The sequence below is a fragment of the Taudactylus pleione genome, unplaced genomic scaffold, assembly GCF_031769625.1.
Source record: "Taudactylus pleione unplaced genomic scaffold, aTauple2 ptg000510l, whole genome shotgun sequence".
NCBI classification, from domain to species: domain Eukaryota; kingdom Metazoa; phylum Chordata; class Amphibia; order Anura; family Myobatrachidae; genus Taudactylus; species Taudactylus pleione.
Window position 1 is genome coordinate 1,323,093 of NW_028284912.1, and position 26,225 is coordinate 1,349,317.

Here is a 26,225-nt window from a genome sequence, read left to right on the forward strand (position 1 = left end):
ATACATCGTTGCTGCAGTCGCGCCGAAAAGCCCCATTCAGCGCGCCAGCACCCACGAAACTCGGCAAGCGCCGGACATCATCTTTGTATCCTTTGCCAAAAATGCATCTTCGTCGCAATGCAATGCGACTCGGGCGCACAAGCAGACTCTGCTGATTAATTTTATATTTAACACTTGTATATCCGTGTGCGACCGAGAACCTGAATACAATGAAGCGGCCGCAGCTTTTTTCATTCCGTGTTGCGTTACGGTTCACGTACAGACTTAAGACGCACACAGGTATACAATTGTCGCATATTAAAATGAGCCACTTCGGAAATAACAGCGTCAGAGCGGCTTTCATTGATAAACGAATAATATCGGAGACTACAACAAATAAAATTCTAATATTAGCTGGGGCTGATGTGGGAGTGATCTAAACCATATTACATACCTCTAACATTTAGGGGGAGATGTACTAAAATGTTAAAGTGGAGAGTGATAAAGTACCAACCAAACAGCTCCTGTCCCTTTACAGGCTATGGGGCAGATGTACTAAGCTCTGGAAAGTGATAAATTGGAGAGTGATAAACTACCAACCAATCATCTCCTGTCTTTTTTTCAAATGCAGCCTGTAACATGACAGTTAGGAGCGGAGTGGCTGTTAGTTTACCACTATTCAAAGCTTAGTACATATCCTTCTTAGACATGAAAAATTGGGCCCCCCCAAACTCCCCTAACTCCATGTACAGATGTGTCCTCACGCACTATGGCTGCAGTTGCGCCAATTTAACCAGTGCAGTCTCGTAAAGCACATTGTCGCATCAGTTGGCGACCATAAAATGCATTTTTTGGCAAAAAAAAAGACGCTTGGCGCAAGACAAGTCGCACTGGACCTGGCACCTTAACATAGAATGTAGCATAAAAAAAAAATGTCATTGATCGAACAGGACCTTTAATACTTTCAGAAGCAAACAAAGCAAAAATGAGGTTACAGCTCTATCCCAGATGTGCTCAGTATGATCCAAGGGGTTCGGCCAAGTATCTTATCGAAGGACGCACAGAGCTCAGAGCCACACATTGCATTGGCTGACGAGGAAGACATCCCAAAAGGTTCCAGCACTCCCTGAAGTTAAACGGAACCACGTAGCCACGATCGCTGTAGATGTCTTAGGTCAGCAGCAGACTGGGAAATCTCTCAGATTGTACGCTGGAAAGTATGACTAAGAATAGCAGGGGGTCTCCATCACCCTCCCCACTCCAGGCGAGAACGGCAGCACGCCTACATTTGGAGACTACCAATTCAGCAGTATTTAATGGGATGTTTCCTCTTTGTCACAGAAAATACAATGATTCATTTCCATTGTGTAAAGGACCACTAAGCCCCGAAATTGAAAATTCCGATGAAAACGATGAAGGTTAATACACTGTTACCCGGACATTTCACTGCTGTCCCGTTAATAAGTGAGGTATTAACTCTTCACTGCAGTACAGACTGCTAAAATGTCCTCCGTGTATACAGGAAGGGGCCCTATTGGCCTGCACACTGACCCCTGGAGCTGACAATACTTCATTCATTAGCGCCCTATCAAGTTGGTAACCGACTATTTGCATTATTTCTGATTACCATATTGAATCATACTAGGGATAGTTGTATTTTAGAACATGCAGAAAAAAAACGCACGTGTCACACGTATTAACACCACCAGCAATGTTGCCTTGTGCGGTTATACTGCTGGGCTTTCCGTCGTGCGCGCGAACAGAACTTCTATACTTCACCGCAGAACGCGGAGTGCATACAACTCTAAATGAAGCCCAATATGTGGATGAAGGCAACGAGGCATCACAACTGTACAGTGCGTACGTACGAATAAAGAAAATGCGGCAGATGACTTGAAGCGATTGAAAACGCAACCTAAAGGCTCGTACACTCAGGCGGTGGAATAATGCGTTGAACGAACGTTTGGAAAACCTGCAAAACATCCTTTAAAACGCGCTGATCGTCCAAATTATAACGCAGGCGAATGGCCCTGGGCACACGCCGTTTCTGGCAAGCGGCAGCTTTGCAATATATATTCCATGTTGCCTGCTGCATTTACGACCATTAAATGTGCAGATCTTGGTAGATGATGCTGCAGGGGAGACACAAAAGGACCCCCCCGGAAATCTTTATTAAAAGCGAGTTTTTTATTTTTCCTTCACGTCTAACAGACGTCTCTTTCCCAGTCCTCCTCGTGTGCAGACGTAAAGCGCCTCTCTAACATATGCTGATGAGGCACAGAGAGGCAGCCATGTCCCCTCCTCCAGCTGTCAGCAGATTCACAGCTCGCTCCGGCGATGTCATATTCTAGATTTGCATCGGAGCTGATGGATATCACAAAACACATCCTTCCTATTTTTACTTATCCATCAGATAGACTCTCACAGTCTCTAACCAGCACCTCCCACAGCACCAGCAGCCAGTACTAGCGAGACAGCAAATTATGTCCAAGGTTAGAATTCATCGTTCTGTGAACCACACAAATGTTGCGGTGCCTCTTTCTTCAATTATGTTACAGTCCTACAATACCCTACTGCAACAGTAAATGGATAGACATTAACAAGTGCACTCAGTATGCGCAGCAGAAATAAGCTGGGACAAGAACCTTCTAGCTACTGAGGGTTCTTGCTCCAGACAGAGCCGTGGGGCTTACTGGTCACAAAAATATATACATATACACACACACACACACACACACACATACACAAAGAGTGCGCCACATAGTGCCTTATCAAAAACATTTATTCCAAATATCACAGGTAATACACAATGTACCAACGGTGGCGGTCAGACCACCGCGAGTGTTGACGGCTTAAAACATTAAGTCTCTGGGTGATGCAGCATGTAGCTCCGGTAAACTAATACCACAAATTGGGTCACGCTAGGCCACGCCCCTACGCGTTTCATCACTTGCAGCGGCGGAGCAGAGTTCCGCGGAAAATCCAGATTGTGAGCCCATTGCATGGCAAGGGTTTACAGACTTTGGCCGGGATGCACTAAACGGAAAATAAAGTAAAACCTGTTTACCGCATTTTCCGTATGCATTAGTCTCCTGGCCGCCGGGCTCCGATGCGGAGGGCAACGCCAGCTTTTGCTGGTGTTACCCTATAGAAGCCTATTATTATTATTACCAGTTATTTATATAGCGCACACATATTCCGCAGCGCTGTACATAGAATATTCGGCCATTCACATCCGTCCCTGCCCCAGTGGAGCTTACACTCTATATTCCCTACCACATGCTCACACACACACACATACATACTAGGGGTAATTTTTGTTAGGAGCCAATTAACCTACCAGTATATTTTTGGAGTGTGGGAGGAAACCCACGCAAGCACAGGGAGAATATACAAACTCCACACAGTTAGGGCCGTAGTGGGTATCGAACCAACGACCTCAGTGCTGTGAGGCAGTAATGCTAACCATTACACCGTCTGTGCTGCCCGCCTATGGGCTTCTACCACATCGCGCTGCTATGAGGGATTCAATCGGATCCCTCCCAGCATGCCCTGTGGCCATCGAGTCACTTTGCGCATGTGCAGATGGACTCCCGGGTCAAACCCGGAAGACCACGGCGCAGGGCAGATCGCAAAGGACAGCTCTTATCGGAAGAGCTGTCCTTTGTGCTGCTGATCGCATATGTTAGTGCATATGCTATCAGGAGGGAGGCGTTGTCCGGCAGTAAGTGCTGTGAGATCTTAGTGCATCTCGCTCTTTATGCGTCTAAACTCTGTGAATTTGGGAGCGACATGTGCGATGAGTGATTGGCAATACAATTGTATGTCGTCCATTGGGCGCGAGAAAACAATTGAATTACCCCCCTAAAACACGGGTAGGGAACCTTTTTTCTGCCGAGAACCATTTTGATATACATAACATTATTTGCGGGCCTGGAGCAGGCCACACCCCCTTCGTGTGATGTCACACATTGGCGGGGCCACAATCGCCGGTGATTACAACAATGACCGGAGCATCCTGAGGATACTCCGGGGAGCTGTAAGGGCAGCGGTGTGACCGTCTGAAGCGTCCGAAGGACGCTCCAGGTGGCACTGCTGCATAGACTCTGGATGCAGGGTGCCATTCTAGGCACCCTGCTAGCCAAATGAGGCTAGCAGAAAAAAAGCTCCGTGGGCCAGACCAAATGATTCGGGGGGCCTTAGGTCCCCCATCCCTGCCCTAAAAGCACAAGCTATTCCATTATAGATGTAGACAATAAACACTTTCCTCATAGAATACAATCCCAGGGAATCAATGCTTTCACATGGGTTACAGCACTAATTGCAGGATAAGCCTTAACGTGTTCCTGCTTTATTTAGCATAGAACGTAGAAACATCCAGTAAGGAAGGTGGCGCACATCCCCCACTTTCTAGCAGAGTCCAACATTCTTTAAATAATATTTTTTTTTTTGTAACCTAAACACAAATGAGACTGATCCACACAGCATCTGTTTATCTCCGGATCACATTCCTGCCCGTTATCTATGGTGCAGAGGCCTGGAAGGTGGCCTGTAATAGCAGCTTGTGTTCCAGTGATCATTAGCAGCGAAAACTCATTTACCAGTGAATAATGGTGCTAATGACTTTTTACTTATTTCCCTTTTACTAATAAGGTTCCAGTATTATTTACAGACTGAATCTTGTAGCTTAACAAAAAAAAAAAAACAACACACATTTGGAAGAGAAATATAATTTTGCTTCGCTAGCACCAAACTCTATTTTGGGGCTTTATGCAAATGTCACTACAAACCCCTCAAAAGGGTTGCACATTTAAAAAAAAAAAAAAATCAGAACCAGATTTATTTGATTTAAATAGGATTTTTTTATGAACATTTTTTTAAAAATAAACATTTAAAAATTTAAAATGTTTACTGAAATCAGATTTTTTTTTGGATTTAAATAGGATTTTTTATTAAAATTATTTTTTAAGTAAAAAAGTTTTACATTTAAAAAAAAAAAAAAAATTAATAAAAAATTCAGTTTAAATCAAATAAATCTGTCGTGCAAGGACTGAGATGCCCACTTTGAGCATCTGCAGACACCAATATCATCTGCAATATCGTCTTTAGATGCCACCATTGAAATTTGTACCAGCTCTATGGTAGATTGAGTCTGAGTTTGGCCTCCAATATAAACGATGAAGTGTCTGTGTATGTGAACACTTAAGCGACGTGCCCATAAGATGGGACATCTATTGCTAGTCATAATAGCCACCTCCCAGTCACCGACCCAGGAAACGCCCGCCACTTTGCCAAGTCAGTTCTAATAGCTTGCGCCTCAATCGCAAGAGCGCCTTTGTGCGTACGCAGTGTGTAATGCATGCGCCATACGAGTTTTTAGGGATTTTTGTGCATGCGCAGAAGCAGAAAAACTCCACGAACAATTTCACTCATTTTCAGGTGCACTTTGGGGAGCAAAGACAATTGATCCAAGATCGGTCGCTGCAGAGTGCCTGGACGTCCCTCACGCCGCGGCACATCGCATGGTACAGAATCGCCCCCAAAAACCATAGTCTGAAATCTGCCATCCACTTAACACAAATAAACAAGTCCCAATTGTTTCTCCTTTGCCTGGATGCTTATCGTTGAAGAATGGATGCAATTCCTTTGTCTCCAACTGAGAGACCTGGATGAAAGATTTCCCAGTATCCTGGTGCCTTGTAAGAGGATAATTGGGACTCTGCTTTAATACTTGTGTCCTTGTATCATCCTGAGCGACATGTTTCCAACTAATAGTCTTCTCAGAGTTGCTCTATTCCAGTAATATCCTTTTCTATCAAAGTGTCATTTCTTTAATTCTGATAACCGGGTCAGCCAGCCAGATAGGACAGGGTATTCAGTCTGCTGGAGCGATGGACACATCGCCAACACTTAGCCAAAATTAATGTGCGGCTGCTGCCTTAAATCAGTCCCAGCCAACGGGGAACAGAATAGACTGCCGCTTACGACCTCCTAAAAAAAAAAAAAATTAAAAAAAGCCTGCAGCCTTTTAGAGACTAGGTCAAGACCAGCATTCTATTAAACCAAGTGGAAAGTCTATGGAATAATCTTATAGGGGGGGAGATGGTATTAAAGTTCCAAGAGTGACGAATTTACCTAAACCGCATACGGGAGGCTATAAAGAAAGAACATAAAGACGTCAAAATCATAGCTTGGTACAGAATGGTTCCAGTGTTTAATACAAGACCACAGTGAAACTTCTAGATCATCTGGATCATCCTGCGGGTGTTTGATTCCAAGACTTTAAGTTTACGTTTTGCAATCTTACTGTGTGTGTTAAATGACATTAAGAGCTTAAAAATCAGGGAGGCAGCAACATTCTTAGTCAGAGGTCATAAATAAGGCAGACGAGTATACCCTAGGTTATCCGATTAAACACACTAGAGAGATCTCGTTAGTTGTGAAACGCCTATCATGCCAAACATCCAGAAGCCTGTAAGTGCTAGTACAAGTTCGGCTTGGACATCTATGAACAGATCACAAGTAACATGGATTAAATACAAAATGCAACATGCGTGTGGACAGACCGCACGTCATCACGTGTGCAGGTTACACGGCTGGCCAGGTAATCCTGTGCGAGGGACAGATCAGAAACACACTATAGAAGGAGGTGTGTGTAAACTGGAAAATATTTTGTAGATTATTGGTGGAGATGGTCCAAAATGAACCAATCAAAAGCAGGCACTGCCAAAACAAACTGTAGACACAAAGAGCGGTTATTACAGGCAATAATAGTTATTTCTGGATTACCGGCGTATGCAGGAGTGGCAGAAATCGCCATCCAGCTGTTGGGGGGGGGGGGGGCACGGATTTCAGCAGTATGTCTCCAGGAGTGGCAACTATCATAAACTGGTGCTAGGGGCATTTTGGCTTCTGTTGCCTGACTTTGTAATCACTAACGAAGGATGAGCTATATTTTCTCAGGGTGGCTAATAAATTGTGACAGTCGCTTCTGCAGAACAACAGTTATTGGCAAAGACAAGCTCCCGAGAGCACACAACCTGAGTGGGCAATGCCAGGCATGGACACTCTGCAGGACGAAGGGTTGTTTGCACCCGACTGGATACAAACTTAGGTAAGCCAATGAGGGTTGAGCCAGTAGTCCATCTAAAAAGCAGAAGGATAAACTGTCTCTAATGCACAGGCTACAGCAGGACACTCAATCAGTGCATTAACCTAGTTTGAAAGATTCATTTTTCCTTTCAGAACGCTATACGGCTACCCCGCATTACCGCTGCCAGCCTGAAGATTGGGGGCAGTATGTAGCATTGATGCATTGCAACAAGGTTTGTCCGAGGTGGAACTTGCACTCGTTAGCTGGAATGGAAATGATAGATGCAAGGATCCCTGCAATTACAGGGCATATAGTGGTTTGTAGAGTATGCTCGTGGACAGAAGGGAGTCCAGACATTCTAGCGCTGGAACTTGAATAGGACTGAGGGAAAGAATGCATGACCCTTCACCCCCAGAATTCTCACGCAAGCATCCTGTTGCAACACGGTGGGCATCTAATTGCAATCTTGTTAATTTATGCTAATAGCTGTAACCAGATCACAATAACGGGAAGCCTTAACGGAATTCAAAAAGTTACTTAAAGCTCAAAATTTCCTTTAGAGAGTATATATAGAACAAATTTCTGTGCAAAGCGCAACATGTCAGCTTTAATTTGTTTTCATAGACTTTTCCCTTTTCTATTAATTTTTTTTTTTTTTAAAGGTCATCAGGGTAGGTGACATGCACTTTGATGATTGTGGTCTATTGTGCTCTTGCATAAAGCACACATTTGTTATGTAAAAAAATTCACATGAACCGCGGTAATCTCACGGTAAACAAGTTTCTTTTCAAACCCACAGAACATGCAAACCTGTAAGAGTTCCATAAAATAACTTGACAAGTCACAAGCCCAGGCATTCAGGAAATCTGTGACAGAACTAAGGCCGCTCGCTAAAAATCTTTATTCCTAGATAGAGTTTGCCTAAGGCAAATCATGAATTTCCATTCCGGAAACATAAAAGACTTTTATTGGAAGATTTGACAAACGCTCCAAAAATCAAAGATTCCTCATCTAATACTTAGTTGTTTGGGGTTTTGTTTTAAGTTATCTGAAAAAACACCACAAATGATCAGTAATAAAATATCAACAGACTTCATGAGCTACACAAACTTGATTTTGGCATGTAGGGGAATGGCACAAACGTGTAACGCATTTCGCCAGATGCACTGCACACTTCCTCAGACTGGGTTATGCTGATATTTTTATCCGGCTGGTCTGTGTCTATGAAAGACATAACCACTTGTTCTGATCATGTCAGATTCCTATCTAGGCATGGATATCAGAATTCGCCAATTACCGAGAGAAAAAAACATCCGCATAACCCAGTCTGAGTCTGAGGAAGCAGACAATGCACAAGTGAAACGCGTATAGGGTTTATGCCATTGCCCTACATGCCAAAATCATGTTTATGCACTTTATTTTACTATATGGATATCAATACCAATTATGGACCTTTGAAGAACTTCCAATAAATTTAAATTCACGTCTTATTATCGGACTGACTATTCTTTGGTAGAGCCTGCACCATAACGAAATTTCTCTCATAAACTACCATAAATACAAGCGTTCTCGGTGAAATTTTTCAGCTTTCAATTGTTGCTTCTACTTAGTGAAAACTGTTGTGTGAATGAAGCCGTTCAGTCCTATCGTGAGCACTACAGATGTGCCCACATACATCTTACCTCCGTGCGCTGCAAGTCACGTTAAACATAACGCGTGAGCGCCGTGCAACTCAGTAGCGCAGAGCGTCTTTTCGTGCAACTCTTTCCCTTCAAATGTGTCATATTCCCAAAGCGAATGGGACACATAAGCTGCTTCCGCTGACTAAAATGATACCTGGCACACCTATATTCTGTGTGGTACTGCGGATAGTTCTGCAGGCGAAATGGTTGCGTCTGTGACAGTTTCGCATACATCCGCACACAGAACATAGGAATGCCGCATATGCATTTGAAAGGGAAAATTCGCACAAAAACACGTTTGGCGCCACAGAGTCATGCCACACCATGGCGCAACTAGAAGGGCTGTTTAACGCAAAAGGAAGATGTGTGTGGACTCATCTATATAAAGCTTATTTATATAAAATACGTTAAAATTTTAACCTGAGCCCTTACTTCTTCAGAGCAGCTGGATGGTGAAAACGGACCATAAAATATAATAAGGTACCATCAGATTCCATCATGTATGGAATATATATATATATATTTTTATTTGTTATATATAATGAACTAGAGGGTACACACCCTATTTACATATTCCATAAGGCCATTCAGTATACAACCTGGACAGCGATAAACTGGACACTCCATAAATATCCACCACTCTGCAAAGTCACTGGGTTAATGAACATTTTAAAACCACGTAACACCTTTGCCCTTTTGCGCCATTTCACAAGCAATCCCGGCGTAAATGTGCATCAAATAATCGGTAAGGCGATAATTTGCAGTTAAACAACGTCGCTGTAAATAGGACGACGGATTACATTTATGAAGTGCCAATAAACATGAGATTTTCTGCATAATGTTCAGTCTGTTCTGGGTGAGCGAGTCCTACCTAGCGGGGGAATGCAGTTGAATTGAATACGCTTCACTGACACAAAGCAGGGATCTTTCAATTATACACACCGAGGTCAGTGTATTAATACCATACACAGCCATTAAATGATTTAACATCCTGTCCTTTACCAGCCGCATCAAGCGAAAGGAATTTGTTTTCAGGAATGAGACAATTTCAGACCGATACCGGCAGAGAAGGGGGGAGGAGGAAAGAGAAATTGGATGACAAGAAATTCATTCAAAAAACAAATCTCTCTAACATTTTGTTCAGGTCACTGTATGATCAACAGCGACGCCGTGCAGGCAGCCTGAATACAGCGGCGCCGTGCAGGCAGCCTGAGTACAGCGGCGCCGTGGAGGCAGCCTGAGTACAGCGGCGCCGTGCAGGCAGCCTGAGTACAGCGGCGCCGTGCAGGCAGCCTGAGTACAGCGACACCGTGCAGGCAGCCTGAGTACAGCGACACCGTGCAGGCAGCCTGAGTACAGCGACACCGTGCAGGCAGCCTGAGTACAGCGACACCGTGCAGGCAGCCTGAGTACAGCGACACCGTGCAGGCAGCCTGAGTACAGTGATACAATGCAGCAGGGATGGGGACCCTTAGGTCCGGGGGCCGCCCAAGGCCCACAGTATTATTTGGTCTGGCCCTCTGAGCATTTCTCTGCTAGCCTCATCTGGATAGCAGGGTGCCTATAAGCCCTGCAGCCAGAATCTATGCAGCAGTGCCACCTGGAGCGCCCTTGGGATGCTTCAGACGGTCATACCGCTGCCCTTACAGCTCCCTGAAGCATCCTCAGGATGCTCCAGGCATTGCTGTAATCACCGGCGATTGTTGGCCCCCCTCCCCCCCCGTGAGTCATCACATGGAGGGGGCGTGGCCTGCACCAGGCCAGCGAATAATAGTTTATATATCAAAATGGTCTTCTGCAGGAAAAAGGTTCCCCACCCCTGCTGTACAGGCAAGCCTCAATACAGTGACACCAGCACAGGCAAGCCTCAATACAGTGACACCTGATTCTGCTTGCCGCCTCATGAGAGTGCAAGGAGAAATCTGTGCACCAGCGTCATTCGCGCCTGGACGGAGCAACAACTGCATTGCTCCGCCGCGCGCCCATTACTCACAGCCGTTGGCGAAAACAATCCCCCCCCACACACACACAAATTGAAGAAATGTTAATTTTAAAGAATGTTACTCTTAATGCTTGTACATTAGCGTGTGACATGGGAACAATTATGTCCTTCGCTATACTAAGTACGCTCTTTACCGAAGGAATCCCCACACAGAGAGCAGGGATATTGGTAGGTAGAGGTCACAATATATGTAATATCTGTTAGAAAGGACGCAATGTGCTGTTCCAAAAAGGTGCGCAGGAAAACTTGCAATGTTGGCCAATTATCTCCTAGCATGTTATTCCATGCAACCGTCCTTACCCCCAAAACAATTCTGCTATACAATTACAAAGTTAAACGATTACTTTGGGTTTAGATGGTCAGCAAAACAATACTAAATGTAATTATAAATGCAATACAAAAATAGAATCATTGACTTTGTTAGCCCCACTGGGCAAGGGCAACAATCTAGTTGTAAAGAAACAAGGAGGAGACACACTGGTCTGGTCCCATGGGTATAATTGTAAAACCCTCCTCTGCGTTATAATTGTCACCAAATTCTTAAAAGGAAACATATAATATGTAAATGCAATTAGTGCAATTCAATTTTCAGCGATGTAGCGCCATAGAGGAGTGCCCGGAGATATTCAGTTGCCAGCATCGCGCCTTGCACTTAAGTCGGGAGATGCCATTTCCCACGACCATTGCCCGGATCTTAAATCACACTAAACATTTCCTGAATTAATTAATTGTCGGGCGATGCTGCAACTCACACGGTGCTGCCCCGTGGCACTATTTAAGAGGTATTTGTGCTCCTAAACCCTCTAGTCTCGGATTTACAGACCGGCCAATTGAATAAGCTCCAGGAGCTACATTGCTGCACTAGGGATTGAGGGACTGATTCAGAGCCGCTCGTAAGCGGCCGCTCGTTCGTTACGAGCGATGTTTGCACAACTGCGCATGCGTACGGATCGTAATACGCATGCGCGAACCAGTCAGTGCGGCCGAAAATCGTTTGTTCGCTAAATAGCGAATGCCTGCTATTTTGAGTGACAGGAGGCGGCGTATGTGGGTGGTAACAGGGGAAGGTGCTTGAAAACGGGGAGTGGAGATCTGAACGCAGGCGTGCTTAAAAGGTCAAAACAGGCGTTTTATGGGTGTGCATAATTAATACAGCAGCGTCATTGACCAGGTCACTAGGTTATTTTATAGTCAGAACTGCTCGCATGATTGCGGTAGGAGAAACCAACCACAAGAATAGCGAGCAGTTCATACGCTGGTCGATGTACTCGATTAATCTAATAAACAGCGGACATGACGTAGGATGCGAGCGGCCAGGGGGCGAAGTTTTCCAAAAAACGACCGCATGTTTGGTTCGCTCGTTCAGACCTAGAGGCGTGAACAGACCGCAAAGAGCGAATGATTAATTTGAATAGCCACCCCTGTTTTCTGATCGAGCGAGTGCAAATTGCGTCCAGCTCTGAATGAGGTCCTGAATTCCCCCTTATATTAGTATGTCACCACACGTCTAAGCAAAAAATCAGCACAAAATCCAACTTTGTTCCTTGCATAGTTATCCTTACGTCTGTACAGGGTAGTGTAATAGTATATACACAGATAATCTGTTTGAAGATCACAAATTGTAGAATATGACGGTTACAGTTTTGGTTTAATTAAGGCAAACGAGAGCTCCACCATCCTCCCATGTTTATTTCTTGCATTTTTTTGTACTTCTGTGTTATACTTCAGTCATTTTTTTATCTATTACTAAGTCGAAATACTAATATGGCAAGAGGGACCTATGCCCAGGTGATGGAAAAGTTTTGCGCTCACTATGCAGTCGTTACTAGTAGCAGAGAGCAACAATACAGCTCCTTAAAAATTCACTGCGGTGGCTGTCCTGCATCCCCCTCCCCGAGGCAATGGAAATATGACTTGGGGGTCTATTTACTAAGCAGCGTTAGGAGACAGAGTGATAAGTGATAAGGTGCCAGCCAATCAGCTCCCAACTGTCATTTTTCAAACACAGCCTGTGAGATGACAGTTGGGAGCTGATTGGCTGGTACCTTATCACTTTTCACTCTGTCTCCTAACACTGCTTAGTAAATAGACCCATATTCTCTATGTGACAGGAAGCGAATAGAGAAAGTCAGAATGACATATGCTATCAGCATGAATAGGAGATGTAACAGCAAATTATACAGGGAGACAGGAGTGAGCTTAGCCACTGTATGAATTGTACCGTTAAATAACCTCAGCCAGGCGACTTAACAACCCGAGTGTCAGACCTTTCCCAAAGCTCACTGTGGGGGCTCCCAGATCCAGCCCCTAAGGACACCTCACTTGTCTGATCTAAGGAGTATATCTCACATTGGGATGATCAAATTGAAGGAAGAAATAGCTATTTTTACACATGACCCCCTCCCCCACCTACCTCGTGAACTTTGGTCCTTTGTGGAGGTTGCAGTGTTATTGCCAGAGATAAATTGAAATACAAGCATTGTTACAGTGGATGTAATAATATATATATATATATATATATATATATATATATATATATATATCTCATGTACACACACACAGCTTTATGCATATAGCTCAAGTTAAGACTATTAGTTTCTAAATATACAGATTTGCAATTCACCTGCAAACATAATCTAATCTCTGTGCAAAAAATAAAATAGGAGCAGCTCTCCGGTTGTTGCAGGACTACAGGTCCCAGCATGCACCGCTAGCCAGAGTCTACCAGGGCGGGCTGAGACCTGTAGCTGCACACATTGCTTGGCCTGGTTTAATATAGGGTACCTTTACATGATCTCAACATCCCTAAAAAAATAAAAAATGTATGCAAATTTAAAATTAAAATATGGGGGGGGAAGGGGGATGTGTTCGGTTTTTTTTTTTAATACCAATTTAATATCTGTTCACTATTCGTTAGTGATTACACTAATATTTTATTACGCCTTAGCAGTGTCAGAAAAAGTACTGTAAAGTAAATACATTTTAATTTTTAATTCAAATTGCGTCCGTTTTTTCCTGTTATTTTGCACAGCATCTGTCTTCTACGCATAGTGACAGGAGCCATTTTGTGGGCTGGACCACTATTCATTAATGTGGAGCTTATTAATTCTATAGGAACCCGTGACGCCACTGTAACATGAAGGCTGCCATTTTGTGTGATTTTACCTCAGTAACTTCATGGTTTTCCACTCACCTGATAGGCAGTTCAGTCCTAGAACAAGCCACAATATGGCTCTCTCTGCGTTAGATATGCGCTGGTGCACTTTAAGGATGAAAGCAGCGAGAGACTTTTTTTTTTTTTGGTTCCTGCAGACGCTTTGCCTGTTGGGAATGAAGAACGATGCGAGAACCATACTAATTACTAGGAAAATTCTCTGGCTCCTTTTAGACCAAGCAAATGTTGGGATGGATCGGTTCCAGCCCCATCTGCTTGCTAGGCAGAGTTCAGAAAATATATCCATACATCTTACTTTTAAGTGTTAGAATGCTTTCTCCCTGACAAAAAAAATAAAAATAAAATAAAACCCAGTTAGAATCGCCCCAGGCTCAGACTAATTAAGACACGAAATAACAGATTAGATTTTGTACTTTCCGATTTTCACTTTCATCTTGTGCCACAGACTGATGCCAATTTTATTTGTATTTTGTTTTCCTTATTCTCCTGAGCATAACCCACCTCAGACAGCTTAGCGATTATAGCTTCTAACAAAATACGTGGGGGGACACCAGATGGTACCTTTCCACATATCCCCCCTCAGGTCACATAAAAAAGGGACTCTAACCTCAACATTTTTGAATATTTATTAGTTTTGTGTGCAAGAAACAAGAATCTGTATGAAATGCAGGCAGTCGGGATGCCTGCTGTCAATACACCGACAGCGGCATTCTGATGCTCAGGATCCAGACAAGGGTCCGGTAAGTATGGTAACCCTGCCCCCTTCTCCCCCTAACCCTCTGTTCCTGCATCCTAACCCCCACCCCCGTAAACACTAACCCTCCCCGTTAGTGCCTAAACCTAACCCTCCCCCTTTAGTGCCTAAACCTAACCCCCCCCCCCACCCCACCCAGTGGTGCCTAACCCTAACCCACCCCCCGGGGGTCCCTAATCTCCACTAGCCTAACCCTAAACACCACCCCCCCCACCATGAGGCCTAAACCTAACCCTCCCCCCTTTTTAAAGACCTAACCAGCCCCGCTATACTTACTATCAGCATCCTGGCTATCGGGATACCGGCGTCGACATCTCCACTACTGCCGGTATTCCGGCAGCTGGTCTCTGGCCAGGTAGTGGCATTCCGGCACCAGGATTTCGACAGCCAGGATGCCGGCTGTAGGCATAATAACTACATCACCAAGGAACGTACATCTGAATATATTATCTGAATTATGGTTTTGAAGCAGATACAGCCATGAATGCTCCTTTCTTCTCTATACAGAACAAATGGCAGGGCTTCAATTGGGCTATTTGGCTGATGTTTGTGGTAGACGCCATCAATGAAAATATAACCATTGTTAAAGCCGCAATAACCGTCAGGTTAAAGAGTCAACCTTCTTCTCCGAAGCCCCGGGGACTGTAGTTTTACCTGCCATTTGCTTTGGCCGGTGATGAGTTAGCTAGTAAGGGTGTGCGGCTGTACAAGGCAATATGGAGCCACGAGAGTGGAGCTAGCGGATACCTCTTGGTCTGTGCAGCATTTACACCTTACCCCAACGCGTGTTTAAAATGGTGGAAAAGCAAAATTCTATGCCGATACATAGACCATATGGAAAAGCTGTACAAATGGAGGTTTCTGGGCTTTGCTTGCCTACATGGCCCTGGCTCCTAGTAAGCCTGTGATCCCACATAATGGTTCCTCTCACAAAATGGCTGCCTTCACAGTGTGTGTAGGTGACAGGATCACTTTAAATAGACACCTAAATGCTCGCAATGCAGACCATAATAATCTGCACAAAACACAATAGGCCCCAATAAAACTATGGCATTTTCTTGGCTAAAATTATATAAAAGCAATAAATATGGTGTCTTAACCACTGCGCTCCTTTGGTTAGTCGAGAGCAAGGAGAACTAAGAAATACGATTCCCTGATTAGGCAAACAAAGGTGCAGCATTGAAATCCACCCGTCAGCTGGGTGTGATCATCTCCTGATGTCCAGGAGATGAAACATTGTAACAGAAGGTGGGCGATCTCGCCTGGACGTGCACGGACAAAGGCTCGGCTCTCACCTTTCACGTGTTTACCGATCAAGAAATCGCTCTCGCAAACAGCTAGAAAGTACTGAACAGGGAAGAGCAGGTCTAGCACTCCTTCGCTCGTATGTCATGAGAGAGCCAGGGCTTAATTCCCTTCCAGGGTAAGGGAAGGGAGAGATGTATTGACTTTAATATTTTCAGTCACACGAAAATGGGAGGGGGGATTAAATGAAGGCATTAATTTTAAGCAGCACTGTTTCCATTAAGATGAAGTATGACTGCCTAAACACACAATATGAGGTGTTTGTCTTGGAACAGAACTTTTGTTTTCAGTCTGCATTTACAGTGCATTTAATACATAAAAAAAAAAAAAACTTACTGAACATCTCATTCCAAAACAGTGGGCATGAGGCATGACTCACCCTCCTCCATGGTGCCACAACTTATCCGAGGTCAGGACTTCGCACGGGACAGTCAAGATTTTCTAAAGCAGGTTTTGGACCTCTATTTGTGTATGGCGCAATGTCATGCCGACACAGGAGAAGGAATTCTCCAAAAATGTTGGAAAGGTTAAAGTCACAACTCTGTCAGGGAGGCAATCGGGAAGCCGACTGCCTATATACCGGCAGCCGGCTTCCCGACTGTCTTATCCCGGCAAGGGTGAAATGCCGGGCGTCTAGATGTAGACGCCCGCATTTCCCCGGCGCCGGGAGACCGGCGCCCGGCATCACGATCGTAGTGATGCCGGGGGCCGCGAGCGGACAGCCGCGGGGGGGGGGGGGTTTAGGTTAGGGGGGAGGGTGGGTTAGGCTTAGGCACCCCCCGGGGGACTTAGGTTTAGACAGCGGGGAAGGGGGTGGATTAGGGTTAGGCCCTTGGGGGGGGGAAGTTAGGAGTAGGCACCCCTAAGGAGGGTTAGGGTTAGAGGGGTTAGGTTAGTGGATACTTACCTATCCACGATCGGGATTTCCAGCGCTGTCGGGCTTCCGTTGCGTCGCACTCTGCTCCTGTCGGGCTGCCGCTGACGGGAATCGCGGCCGGCGGTATTTCATACCAATTCCCTCTGTCAAAGGACATTGTATTTGAGCATTAAGAGACCTCCTGGTATCTGACTAAGGCCATATTCAATTAGCGGTGAAAACGTACGTGTTTTTCACCAAAAAACGGCGCTATTTTCACTCAAAAAAATTTTTTTTTCTTTACCCAAAATTGCACAGTTGAAAAACTGCGCAATTTTGGGTAAAAAAAAAATTAATAAAATGTTGAAAATGGTTTTAATGTATTGGCTCTGAGTTTTTGGGGGGCAGTATAGATGTGTGAAGTGTTTTAAACATTGCACGCGATCGTAGCAGGCGGTTTTTAAAAATGCGTTTTTGTACCCCCAATTTACATGGAACAGTAATTTCCTAGAAAAAAAAAATAGCTTTGTAACATTTCCAACTTTTTTATTACCCAAAATTGTGAAGTTGTTTTTCGCCAAAGAGCGCAACATACAAATTATTTTTTTTTATAATTTATTAGGGGGGGAGGGGGGATGTCCAAAGGGTTCTGAAAGAAATCCCCACATTTTTAGCCAAAAATAGGGAATTTTCATTTTTTTTTTTCGTCTGGTCTGGGATGGAGAAAACTTATCTCCAGTTTTTTTTCGCCAATTGGGTTTTCGCCTGTTCTTTTGGCGAAAATATCAGTTTGTTGTCGAAAAACGTCCGTTTTCGCCAATGGCGATAAAAACAGCCGTTTTTGCGGCTAATTGAATACGGCCCTTAAGCAGATTAAACTCCCAGATTAATCCATCAGACTGCTAGCCGTTTAAGTTTCTTCAGAGTCCAATGGCGCCAACGCAGGTCTTTGCACTGGGTGATCTGAGGCTTTTGTGCAGCCGCTCGGCCATGGAAACACAAAACAAGAATCTCGGAACAAACATTCTGTGGGAGATTTAATTCAGCGTGAATTGAACAGCGCCGGGAGGGAGCTCCCAGAGCTTTTCAATTGACTGCGCTGTTTTGTCCGAATATGATTTCTCCTCCACCTGAGGGTGCGAAGAGAAATCCGATCAAAGTGCCGGTCGCGAGGCTGTTTGCCAGCTTAGCGACCGTCACTTTAGTCAGAGAGTGCCGGTTCTCACGACTAAACACCCAGGTTAAGTCGCGACTTCCGGCATTCTCTGACTTAACACTGAGGTAAATTGTGTAGCTCCGGGAGCTCCCTCCTGGGGCTACTCAACGCCCAGTGAATTGAAATGCCCCCAGAGATTGCACAACAAAAATACACACTTTAACGCTCTCACCTTCAGACTTGACAGCATGAGATGCTCCGTTGTACGTAGCTGACAGCGGCACATTAATACAAGGCCCTCTAAATGCTGCATGGCGTTTAAGTGTATATAAACCCTTTAAGAGTCTGTTTCATGTTCTGTAAGCGGAGTTCCCCTGCTGCAAGGCTTATCTGTAATGCAATCTGAGCAGGTACATCTAATCAATAGACCTGGAACATTTAATACACTCTGATAAGCTTGCTTTTTAAAAAAAAAAAAAAAAAAATGTAGTCTCATTCTATAGAAATTGCTACGAACACAAAATAGATACATGGCGGATATATGAAAAAAAAAAAAAAAACAACATTAAAAATAGCAGGAAGCACAGAAAACATTAAAATGATTTCATGTGACATGGATTCCCAACATTTACAGTCTGCAGCAACCAGAGATAAATAACCTCAGAGCCAAAGGCAAAATGGGATTTTGGTACCTACCGGTAATTCCTTTTCTCTGATTCCACAGGGGACACTGGAGGTGCTTACGCTGGGGTATAGAGGCGTGGATAGCTGGAGCTGGCACTTTAAAATTTAGAAGTGTGGAGCTCCTCCCCCTCTATGCCCCACCAGCCCTCAGTTTAGAAAATGAAGACCGAGAGGAGGTGAAGAACAAGCGGAGTGAAAGGAGAGAAGAACACACAATAACTAAATCATACAACATACAGAACAAAACCGAACGGGCAGGCAAAGAGCGCAGAGGTGGGCGTCCAGTGTCCCCTGTGGAATCAGAGAAAAAGATTTACCGGTAGGTACCAAAATCCCATTTTCTCTTTCATCCACTAGGGGACACTGGAGGTGCTTACGCTGGGGACGTCCCAAAGTTTTCCCCACGGGCGGGAGCGCTCTGCGGCGCCTGCAGAACAAGGCGACCAAAACGGGATGCCGAAGTAGCAAACGTATCAAATTTGTAAAACCTGACAAACGTGTGAACTGAAGACCAAGTAGACGCACGGCACAACTGTGACGTGGAGGCTCCTCTAACGGCCGCCCATGACGCACCCACAGAACATGTGGATTGAGCCGAAATGGACGAAGGAGGCCGACGGTCAGCACTATCATAAGCCTGATGAATAGTCAGCCGGATCCAACGTGCCAAAGTCTGCTTAGACGCCAGCCAACCCCTCCGTACAGCATCATACAGAACAAAAAGCGACTCAGACTTACGGAGGGACGCTGTCCTGGCAACATAAATGCGGAGAGCCCTAACCACATCCAAGGTAGAAGACCCACCAGAGTCCTCCGGCAACGACGGTACCACAATAGGCTTAGGCTCTGGTCTACGTGCAACAGGGTGTGGACGACCTCTACCTCTGCCACCTCTATGTTGCGTAGGAGCACCTCTGCTCTACCACGAAAGGAATGTGGCGCACGAAAGGAATGAAACGAAGGTCCATTGTAAGATCTTCTGGGAGCTAGAGCAACCGACGGGAGGAAGGAAGACTTACCCCCCGTGGCCTGGGATATCCACTTGTCCAGTTCCGGGCCAAACAGCATATCGCCAGTGAAAGGTAAACCCTCTACCGCACGCTTGGATTCTGCGTCCGCTTGCCAAGCACGCAACCAGAGAGCTCTGCGGCCCGAAATAGCAGAAGCAGATATGCGAGCACTAATCTGACTGATATCTTTCAAAGCTTCTCCCAGGTAAACTGCAGACTCACGGATGTGTTCTGCTAGTAGACGTAACTCTGCTCTGGAGGTACCAGAGTCCAAACCGGTAATCAACTGGTCAGCCCAGCCGACCACTGCCTTGTTAACCCAAGCGGTAACAAGGGTGGGTCCAAGTTGAGCACCCGCTGCAGTATAAATTGATTTTAGCGTTGTCTCCAACTTACGATCCGAAGGATCCTTTAGTACTGTTGCTCCCGCTACTCAGAGTGCTGTTTTCTTAGAGAGACGGGAGACTGACGCATCTACTGGAGGGGGTGTTTCCCACTTTTCCATCATGGATGATGGAAAAGGATAGCTAGACGGAAACCGCCGCGGAATTAGGAACCGTTTTTCCGGTTGCTTCCAGGCCACTGAGAGCTGCTGTTGAAGTTGCTGTGAGAACGGAAAAACCGCAGAGCTCTTTGGTTGTTCATGAAATAATTCACACTCCAGGGATGCAGGTATTACATCCTCAGGTAGATTCAGAACTTTTCTGACCGCCAAAATTAGAGATTCCACCCTGGAAGAAGTGCACTCTAATTCTTGAGGGGAAGCGTCCTGTAACGCTTCCTCCAATTCCCCCTCTTCTGTTTCCTCCGTAGCGAGGAATTCTTCGTCCGACTCTTCTGATTGGAGAACAGTCGCCAAAGTACGCTTTTGTGTTGGTCTTTGGTAGGAGGTGCAGGGTGCAGGGTGCAGGCACCACTGTACCCATAACCTGTACCAGGGTGTCTAGAGCATACTTGCCGACAATCAGTTCCCTCCTTCCGGGAGGGAGCTGATTGTCAGCTAACAGCGGGGGGCGTGCCCGGCCATGATGTCACTTTTGGGGGCGGAGCCGGGGGTGGAGGTGCGTGATCGTGTCATCGTAGCCCCGCCCCCTCTTCACAATGCCATTGTTTTTGGCATTGTGAACCAGGGGGCGGGGCCACGATGACGCGATTCAACGCGAATCGCGTCACCGGGCCCCGGCTGCGGGGTTTTTTCGTTTATTCTTGGGGGTGGTCGGGAGGGTTGCCGGCTGCCGGGAGGCTTGCCTGCCTTTCCGGGGGGCCGGGAGCGGCACCCGAAAATCGGGAGGCTCCCGGCCAAATCGGGAGGGTAGGCAAGCCTGGTCTAGAGACTTGGTTAGCCCCACCACCCATGGAGGTTGAGACTTACGTGCCTCAGCTAACTCAGACGTTAAATCCGTCATTACTCCTACCATGTCAGCGGCCCATGGGGGAGCAGGTAATAGCCATAGGCGGATCTATTGCTATACAAGCATCACATAACGTGGACCCAGCAGCATGCGGCTTGGATAGTTTGTTGTTACACTTAGAACAGACAAACATCTTTTGAGCCGCTTTTGTTCTGTTTGACATGGATACACAAAGACAGAGGTGAAATTAGAAATAAAACAGAAGGCTGGTTTGGGACACATCGGAAGAGGCACTCCCCACTCTTTCCCACAGATTAGATTCCCTGCCAAACACCCTAGTGTTACTCACAACCTCTTGTCAGTGATGTATTCAGGAGAATCAGCCTTCTGTAATCACTGCATACAGCCTGTAGTGGAGAGATGCAGTCTTTAAAACACATTAAACACGGCAGCCACACTGTGCACACAGCCACTGCCGCGTTATCTAGACAGGGAGCCGCTCTATTGAGACAGAGAGCCCGCGCTGTTAGGCTCCGCCCCCTTTCTTTATGCCCTAAGGGCCGGAAAATGGCTGCCCCCGCCTGCAGGATCATCAATCCCCCTGTGCAAGCCCCGCTGAGTAGGAGCCGCTAGCCGCGCTCATCAGCGGGGAGAGGGGAGATAGTGTTATTAATGAGCAGCGCTATTGCGCTCTCTGAAGCCAGCGCTGGCTGCAGGACAGGAGACGGGGGATGTGCATGTGATTCATACTCACTGCGCTCCCTCTCCGGACGGCTCCTCTGAACAGCACTCACATGAAGGCACTGTGGTGTGTGTGGCATTAAGGAGCTGTCATATGCTTTTGGTTAAGCACTGCACACTCCTTCCTGTAACCCAGGAGGTTAACAGGGTGCCAGTAACCCGGACACCACCTTTAGAGAGGTGTCGAAGGGTACTAAGAAAAATTATGTAAAAGATGCTTACAATAAGAAAGAAAACTAAAAATAAAATATATATGAAATAAAAGAAATAAATTCTGTGGCTTGCTGGAGCACAGCAGGTTGTGACCAGCTCCAAGGGAACATTTTCTAAACTGAGGGCTGGTGGGACATAGAGGGGGAGGAGCTTCACACTTCTAAATTTTAAAGTGCCAGCTCCAGCTATCCACGCCTCTATACCCAGCGTAAGCACCTCCAGTGTCCCCTAGTGGATGAAAGAGAAAGTAGGTTCCAGTTACACTATGCAAAAACTAACACCATCAGCCCTCCCGGGAATCCGGCTTCCTTCTCAATTAGGGTGTGCACAGAGTAACATACGGCAGAGTACCGTGGACCAGGCAAGGCTCTGATGTCGAGTTTTAAGAGTTCCTGGCATTTAAGTGATTACAGGATAGTACAAAAAAAAAAATCTAAAAAGTAAAATGAGAACTGTTAAGATTTTCCATACTCTCGACAAAAAAAAATACAAAAGTCTAAAGTCGACAAAATGAAAAAGATTAAATCTGTTCGTTCAAAAGCAAGTGCTTGAGGAAAAAAGGGAGGAGGGGGGAGCATTTGGTTAAAGATCCGTATATACAGAAGTGAAAGCTAAAAAAAAAAAAAAAAAAAAAAATAATAATAATAATTTTGAATGCCTGTGGGTAATCAATTATTTTGATGTAAGATATTGAGCCGCTTGCTTTTAATAAAATATATATATATATTTTGTTTCTTTTTACACCCAACATGAATAACAAATTGATAAATTCTCCATTTAAAGGCCAGCAGCTCATTGTCTTACAGCAAATTAATATTATGATTGCCCACAGGCATTCAAATTTTTTTTGGGGTGTAAAAAGAACAAAAACAAAACAATTATATATAATTTTTTTTTTTTCCATTCTACACACACACACATACACACATACATACATACATACACACATACACAGACATACATACATACACACACTCTTCTTGTATCCAGTTTAGTCTCCAGTTATAATTTATAGTGCATCAGTCACAAACACACATTAAAGTCAGAATAATTTTGTAGCCCAGTCTTAAAACGGCAATGTAGTCACATCACCAGTTCCGTAATAGGAGTGCTTTCACATTACAGTGAGTGAAATGCGTGGGTGCAACGGGCATCTCGGGAGAAACCACTGCCACTATAGCAATGAACGCAGAACAATAGACTGAACTGCATTGATAAGACAGAACATGGATAAACTGAACATTTCCATACCATTACCGAGCAATTAAATATTTTACCTTGAAGAGTTAAAAAACCACAGCTCACACCGGTAAGTTTCCAAGTGACGTTATCCGTAAATGGTCGTAAGCAACCAAACTGATAAGGCATTACCGACAATAAAATCACTCTGTATAGCTGGGTTGTTTGACGTCACTGAAAAATTACAGGGCTTGCGGGGGGCCCCCAACGGATAAATGCATATGAGAAAAAGAAATCGCTTTTCCCACCCGCTCACTTCATCGTTATTATAGTTCATTAAAATAAATACTAATGGAATAGATGTAATTGGCAAACTGAAGAGACCAAAATGTTCTTTTTGCTGCCACCAAATTCTATAAGGTCAACGGCAGTAGATTAGGTTCCTGCTAAGACTTCACACTAAAGAGTCTACAAGCGTCATCCTGTTACATTAGTGTAATTGAGGAGAGTGGTAAATGTATTAATGACTATATTCATGCACAGCGATTTCTCTACAGTTTCTAAAGCCGACTTGCATACAATGCACTTAGCTTGGCTAATACGGGATACATTCAGAATCCCGACAGCGGGGATTCCGGCGTTCAGAATGCCAACAACAGATTCCCGATACATATCAGAATACCGGCGCTGGCATCCTGACCGCAGAGATCCCGAGGGTAAGTAGCGGGGTTGGGGAAAGGGTTAGGGGTTAGGGTTACTTACCTAGAGGTGTTGGGATTGTAACCTGGTAAGGATGCCAGCACCGGTATTCCCACGCCAGCACATCCCGTACCCATCCCACTAATATGGTATATTATTGCCCAATTAATAGCATGCAAGACCTCCAACAGCCCAGGAATCTGATGAACCACTTAATTGGGTAGTCCGAACAAGATACGTTTAGGATCCCGACAAGCAGGATGCAGTCTGCTGGAACCCTGATCGCAGAGACAACTCCGGCACCGAAATCCCGATATGACTCGGGATGCTGATGTAGGGATCCCGGCAGACGGCATCCTGATCGTAAGGACACCAGGGAAAGGTAAGTATCAGCTGCGGGGGTGGGGGGGCACACTTGGGCTGCGGGAGGGGGGGGGGAGGTTAGGGTTAGGTACTAGGGGGGCAGGGTTAGGTTTAGGCACTTACCGGGAGGGTTAGTGTGCGGTTAGGGAGTGTTCGGGTGTGGGGTAGGGAGGGCTAGGGGGTAACATTGCTTACCGTTCCAGTCGGGATTTTAAACATCGGGATGCCGCTGTTAGTGTACTGATGCTCGGCATCATCCGTATTTCACACAGATTCCAATCCGAACAATGCGACTGGATCAATGTACATTGGGCCAATGACAGACACCCAATGTGCAGAGCTCACTCACATGACAAGCTTGGCCACAGTCACCACAGATGTGATCTAACAACTCGATCACAGCGAGTTAAAGGGCGCATACATCTGCAACAGATTTCCGCAATTCCCCAATCCCCTGACCCTTGGGTTGAGGTATCGGTGAAAACCAACATGATGGATTTCCCCAATTTGCCAATCACAACTAAAAAATTATCGGTATCAGCGAGTCAGGGAATTTTAATATGCAGAATTTCCTCGACGGATCACTGATCGATGGGTAGGATCGGGAAATTGCGACGCCAATATGTGGCCTGCATTAGTCATTTTAAGGCCACGCTGATTCCAAGAAGAACTTGACCATACGGTTTCACTTCCTCTCTATGACCCCATCCCCCTCCTTTAACTTTTTAATATAAAACTTGCGAGGGAAGATAATGAGGAAGCATTATGGACAACACAACGCCAAAGCATCGGGCTGAGAGCGTACAATGAGTTATTAACTTTATTTGCTCCGTAAAAAAACAATTCCATCCGGAAAATACACTCTGTAGCCTTCTGACGACTGAAAAACATACAAACGAATAATTTAAACTCCGCATTAAAGCTAGCATTCCTAAACAGAACTAGATGAGATGACTTGATCCGCAGGCGGTCATTAGCCGACACTTCAACGAGAGATGCCAGGAGCAGTCGTTACGTGGCAGCCGTTTACAAGTGCACAGAAGTAGTACACATCTGCAATTCTCATCATGCTGAAGTATCCTTGCATGAACCAGAAATAACCGATAATGTGAATCATCTTTAAAAGTCGATGCACCTCTTTTTTTCCAGGATCTGTTCCAATGTGGTGAGGGTTTTTTTTTTTATTTTTCAGCTTCTTGTGTGTTGAGAAACCAAACTCACTTTATAACTCACATATTAATCACGACGCCAGATTATGGGGAATTTACTGAAAAGCAAAAAAAATAAAAAATTAAAAAAGACCTTTATAGGATGTTATTATTAGTCATACCACCAGCCACCCTTTCCTCTCTCATCCTTTGAGCGAGTCAGCCTAATCTCATTTCGTGCAAGACTGTGGACTTTAGGCTATTTGGCTAGAGGGTAATCATCGCAGAAGGACTCGTTTTCTAGATTGTTTAGATTAAAGACAAATATCTATAAAAAAAAATAAAAAAAAAGTGCAAGATGCAAATATATGTTCCCCTTTCCTGCCTGGTGTGTCGTTCCCTGCTCTGGTGCTTCTAGCAATCTCAGCTGATGAATCAAACTGCTGAGATACAGACCAGAATGTGCTAGAAGCACCAGAGCAGAGAGCGACACCCCAGGCAGATAAGAGGAACTGCACGGGTTGGGACAAGTGCAGGGTGCTATAAATATCTCTCTCTATAATATATACACACACACATATACGTGTGTGTGCGTGACATTTTTCTACCGCTGATCGTACAGTGCTGAAAACGGTCACTTTAGTCCTAGATCACTCAGATTTTCCAGTCTCTGAAGGAGAATTAAAGTGCAAATGTCCATATACACTGTGGGGGGCAGCCATTTTGTGAGCTCAAACGATATTGAGGAGAATGTAACTCAGTGATATCACTAAGGCATCAATGTGGCTGGTTCTTCGTAAGAGAGAGAAGAATCTGCATTTTTATGAGCCTTGG

General features: G+C 45.1%; 1 protein-coding gene across 1 annotated transcript in view; it reads right to left on the minus strand.

Annotated features, from left to right (window-relative positions):
- EXT1 (exostosin glycosyltransferase 1) overlaps positions 1-26,225 on the minus strand; it is a 232,019-nt gene that overhangs the window by 136,897 nt on the left and 68,897 nt on the right. The gene's annotated exons all lie outside the window — the stretch shown is intronic.